Source organism: Schistocerca serialis, chromosome 5 (assembly GCF_023864345.2).
Source record: "Schistocerca serialis cubense isolate TAMUIC-IGC-003099 chromosome 5, iqSchSeri2.2, whole genome shotgun sequence".
Taxonomy (NCBI): domain Eukaryota; kingdom Metazoa; phylum Arthropoda; class Insecta; order Orthoptera; family Acrididae; genus Schistocerca; species Schistocerca serialis.
In genome coordinates, this window is record NC_064642.1 from 153,229,867 (window position 1) to 153,235,866 (window position 6,000).

Here is a 6,000-nt window from a genome sequence, read left to right on the forward strand (position 1 = left end):
TTACACACTCCTAAACATCGCTGGGTCCACTGTTTCCGATGTGATAGTGAATTGGAAACGTGAAGGGACACGTACAGCACAAAAGCGTACTGGCCGACCTCGTCTGTTGACTGACAGAGACCGCCGACGGTTGAAGAGGGTCGCAATGTATAGTAGGCAGGCATCTATCCAGACAATCACTCAGGAATTCCAAACTGCATCAGTATCCACTGAAAGTACTATGACAGTTTGGCGGGAGGTGAGAAAACTTGGATATCATGGTCGAGCGGCTGCTGATAAGCCACACATCACGCAGGTAAATTCCAAACGACGCCTCGCCTGTTGTAAGGAGCGTAAACATTGGACGATTGAACAGTGGAAAAACGTTGTATGGAGTAACGAATCAGGGTACACAGTGTGGCTATCCGATGGCAGGGTGTGAGTATGGCGAATGCCCGGTGAACGTCATCTGCCAGCGTGTGCAGTGCCAACAGTGAAATTCGGAGGCGGTGGTGTTGTGATGTGGTCGTGTTTTCAATATAGGGGTTTGCACCCCATGTTGTTTTACGTGGAACTATCACAGCACAGGCCTACATTAATGTTTTAAAGACCTTCTTGCTTCCCACTGTTCGAGAACAATTCGAGGATGGCGATTGCATCTTTCAACACGATCGAGCACCAGTTCATAACGCACGGCCTGTGGCGGAGTGGTTGCACAACAACGACATCCCCGTAATGGACTGGCCTGCACAGAGTCCTGACTTGAATACTATAGAACACCTTTGGGATGCCTCACCGACCGACATCGATACCTCTCCTCAGTGCAGCACCTGATAGAACGTATGCCTGCGAGAGAGGAAGCTGTAATCAAGGCTAAGGTGGGCCAACACCATATTGAATTCCAGCATTACCGATGGAGATCGCCACGAACTTGTAAGTCATTTTCAGCGAGATGTCCGGATACTTTTGATCACTTACTCTAAGTAAGGAGTTTCTCTGCAGAATCGATGGGCAGAGGAGCATGTGAAAAGCATTAACAAGTGAGCCGTGGTAATAAATTGCTGTTTTGAAGAGCCCGCCGCAGCGCGTTGTGTGAAGCAGTCGCCCTCCTTTTCTGGCGGTGGCGCCGCTGTGGCAATCGCAGCTTTGGTGTCTCCCTCCCTCTGGTGAAAAAGGGGAAAGGTAGCCTGCTCACGGGCATTTAAGGGGCGCTATGAGCTCGCTAGGCGCCGAGTCTAGTCAGTTGATCTGCCGGGTCAGTGTGCGGCAGTCAGTGTCTGTCTGTCGTCCGGAGTGCTAGTATGTGTTAGGCCGCCAGTCTGCTTGAGTTTGTTCAGGCAATGGTCATTGGCGGTTGGATCGATCGGTTGGTCTGTCGCACACTGAGACACAAGATGACTTGTCCGCCTTGAGCGTCGGCGCATGTGAGGTCGCCACGTGAGTCCAATGGACCGCGCCGTATAGCGAGGGGTAGTGGCTTCGTGGTCGGCACGAGAGCAACAGGAGTCAACCCACGACATCGGGCTGGCCGGTACGAGCTGCGACGCCCTGAGACGGGAGATCGGCGAGCCTTCCTGCGTCCGTTGAAGCGGCTGGCAGCGGACGGTTCGGGAGAGCGTTGGGGGTGCTGCGCCAGGTCTTCGCCAGAAATCGCACTTTTTTAGAAGTTAAGTGATTGGAGATATGTTGTTTCATTTACTTGTTAAATTCTACTTGTTTTCTTGGTGAGGTCACCAGCCGCTTTGTTTTGGGGTCGTCCCACCATTCTTCTCCAAATGGCTCTGAGCACTATGGGACTTAACAGCTATGGTCATCAGTCCCCTAGAACTTAGAACTACTTAAACCTAACTAACCTGAGGACAGCACACAACACCCAATCATCACGAGGCAGAGAAAATCCATGACCCCGCCGGGAATCGAACCCGGGAACCCGGGCGTGGGAAGCGAGAATGCTACCGCACGACCACGAGCTGCGGACCCATTTTTCTCCGTTTGCCCACCCGTAGGAAAGTGGTTATTTATGAATTGGGTGGTCCGTTTTTCCTTTGTGTAGTAGAGGCGTGTTAGAGCAATCTGCGGTTTGGTTTGTTCAGTAATCCCCTTGTCAATCTGCCATACGTTAATAGCTGCCTCTGTCATGTTTGTCGGGTTCGGTGTTAACGAATTTATTGCTATAAGGTGTAAAGTCCAAATTCCTGAAATATGTTTTTATCTTGCCTATCATCTTGTTAGGCGGTATATGTGTAATGTAGAGCATGTTTGTACATTTTATGTAAGACTGCATTTCATTGGTTTAATTTAAATGGACATTTTAGTATATAAAGTTGCCTCCCTTCCACCGTAAGAGTTTCCTTTTAAAAACAAGTTGCACTTTCGGTGGCAAGTAATTTTTTTAATGTGAGTGTTTCTTACCATTTCCATCCCTCCTACGGGGTGCATAGTTTATGTGTTCGTGTGAGTTGTTAAAAATTTTAGTTTAAAGTAATCTTGTGTGTTGCAAATTTGCACCAGTGTAGTCTTCCAGAGGTGGTTGTGAGCGGTCGTGACTACGGCCGTGTTAAAAGGGAGCAGCAAGCTTCTCAGACCGAAAGCTCATACTGTCAAAAAAAAAAAAAAAAATTGTTATTTTTGTCTCTGAATATATTGTAACTTGACATTTAGAGGATGCTTTCTGATTATAATTTTAAATCTTTTTTTTTTTTTTTTTTTTTTTTTTAAGGGAGGGTTTTTAGGAGTAAAATTTCCATTTGTTGAAATTTAATTTGTTTTCACCAGTTATCCACTGGCAACTACTTCCACGCTCACATAGTGTGATCAAATGTGTTAACGTTCTTGATGAATCGTTAGTAAATAAAGTAAATTCTTAAGAAAAAATTTTGAAAGTAAATTCGCGGTTCAACAAGGAGAGGCGACAAATTGATAGTTTATGTTTTGAGACATCAAGGAATAACTTCCACAGTGCTAGGGGAACCATAGAGGATGAAACCTGTAGGTGAACCAGAGATTGGAATAGGTCCAACAGATAATTTAGGAAGTTGAGTGAAAGCTTTTTTCTGAAATGAAGACGTTAGCAGAGGAGAGGAAGTCGTGAAGGGCCCCAGCAAAGCGGTCGGTACCTGTGACGGAAGGTACTTCGTATACCTGTGGGCACGATAGTATCCCAGATATGTACTACCATCGCGGCTATTTGGTGACCAAAACATCAACGTGAGATCACTATAATGCTCTCCAAACCACTGTAGCACCTAACGTTATCCCGCTGGAAGATGGTGTTGCCGTCGGGTAAGGCACCAAGCATGAAGCGACGGCGGTGGTTCGCAACCACTTTTACAAAGTCTGCAGCTGTCATAGTGACTTTGATAACGACCACACGTCCCACGGAAATATATACGAATATACAAGTGTTACCCCTGACACAGTATCGCCCCCACCGGCCTGCGTCCGTGTCGTGCTACACGTTTCGACCAGCCGTTCCCTTGAATGACGGCATATCCGAACACGACACTCGACCTGATGTAGCAAGAAATGTGATTTGTCCGAGCTGGTGAAACGTTTCCATTGCTGTTCGGTCCAGTCTCGATGATCTTGCGCCCACTGCAATCGTAATTGAAGACGTCGATGAATTAACACGGAAACACTTTCGGGCCGTCTGCAGTGCAACCCGGCTTCAGCGATTGACGGTGAACTAAGTGATGTGGCGCACTTCTGCCTCCACCGATTGTACTCCTCTACCTGCCTCTACCTGCCACCTCTCCTATTTCACATAGCTGGCAAGTCTCCGATCTCGACTTTTTGTGATGGAGCGTGGATATCGAACAAATGTCGCTCAATCGTCGTTTCACCATTTTCACAGATGCTTCGACGATAACACCCAGTTTCCGAGGTGATCGTTCCCAGGGGCCGGGCCATCACAACCTGCCCTTTGTCAAAGGCGCTTAATTCAATGGATTTCCACATTTGCGGTCCCTACCGTGGCTGTAATGAATTCCCATTCTGCTCTGTTCCACATATGTACACATCAAGTGCCCGCAACGCCATCAGGCAGCATTCAATCTCGCTGTAAACAGTGGTCATAAGATTTTGCTTGTACCTGTAAGTTATGGAATGGATATTTAATGCAATATTATGCGTAGTCAAAAGTGTGCGTTACATTAAATCAGACTTATCTTTTAATATGTAAAATTTTAGGTTAGACAACAAAAATAGCAACCGATAAGACATCTACTAAGTCCTCGCTACCGGTCCTTGAATAGTTATAAGGGTAAATTCATGAAATTTATGTCGCGAGAAGATGTAGTAATTCAATGACCAAAAAATCTTGTCACGTACACGAACGAGCCCAAATTGGCTGACAAGTCGAAATTCTATTGATTTCCTAGACAAAAATAAAACGAAACGACATTTCTTTACAGACACTGAACTGGATTTTCAAGAAGCAGGGGTCAGAAATGAAGACATCGAGGACCATGGGCTTTCCAGAAGAAACTTGACACAAAGCAGCGTTTCCAAGAGAAGACGAAATTTGGAATGACATGGAATCAACAACAAAGCAATGATGCTCACAGAAAACGAATACAGAATACCGGGTCTATGTAAATGTTCAAGGAGAGACGCGCTCGCAATAACTAGGTCCACAGCTGTCCGAAACAAAATAAGAAGAAGGAAGGTCCGTTTACTCTTAAACTGTTCACGTAACTACTGACATATGAGCTTATTCGAGCGCCGATACCATCGAATGAAGGTTTTCTACAACATCGTTCTATGAGATGTAACGCGCATCAAACTAAAAGACCTGCACTTGAACCATTGGTATTTGGTATTTCATTGCTCCTTTCTCTTGACCTTGTATGTAACTTCTGATAATGGGCAACACCCTTCCTTAAAAAAATGGAATTTTATAGGAGATGTGTAGATGACACACTACTGTTAATGAAAGGGGATGCCAAAGGCATACATACCTACTAAATTGCTTCAATAATCTACACTCATGCTCATAAATTAAGGATAATTGCAGAATGTGGTGCCACACAACGTGGCACTACACAAAAGTGGCGCCGATAGCATAGGCACATAGGGAACACACACGACACTGATCTGTACATCCACGGTCTTGGTGATAAGTTGAGAAAACTGTTCCGAAACACGTGTGCTACAAAACGCCACTGTTTCCTGTGCACGTACCCCGACATCAATATGGGATATGATCACCACGCACATGTACACAGACCGCACAACGGGTTGGCATACTCTGGATCAGTTGGTCGAGCAGATGCTGGGGTATAGCCTCCCATTCTTGCACCAGTGCCTGTCGGGGCTCCTGAAGTGTCGTAGGGGTTTGAAGACGCAGCAATATGTCGACCGAGAGCATCCCAGACACGCTCGGTGGAGTTTAGGTCTGGAGAACAGGCAGGTCACTCCATTCGCCTGATATCTTCTGTTTCAAGGTACTCCTCCACGATGGTAGCTCGGTCGGGCCGTGCGTTATCATCCATCAGAAGGAAGGTGGGACCCACTGCACCCCCGAAAAGGCGCACATACTGGTGCAAAATGACGTCCCGATACACCTGATCCGTTGTAGTTCCTCTGTCAAAGACATGCAGGGGTGTACGTGCACCAATCATAATCCCACCTCACATCATAAAACCACGACATCCATATAGGTCCCTTTCAAGGATTTTAAGGGGTTGGTATCTGGTTCCTGGTTCACGCCAGATGAAACCCGGCGAGAATCACTGTTGAGACTAAACCTGGAATCCTCCGTGAACATAACCTGGGACCACTGTTCTAATGATCTTGTACTGAGTTCTTGAAACTAGGATTTACGGGCTATCCTGTGACCAGGGGTCAGTGGAATGCACCTTTCAGGTCTCCGGGCTAATAAACCATGTCTATTCAGTCCTCTATAGACTGTGTGTCTGGAGACAACTGTTCCAGTGGCTGCGGTAAGGTCCCGAGAAGGGCTACCCGCAGTACTCCGTGGGCGTCTGCGGGCACTGATGGTGAGATATCGATCTTCTTGTG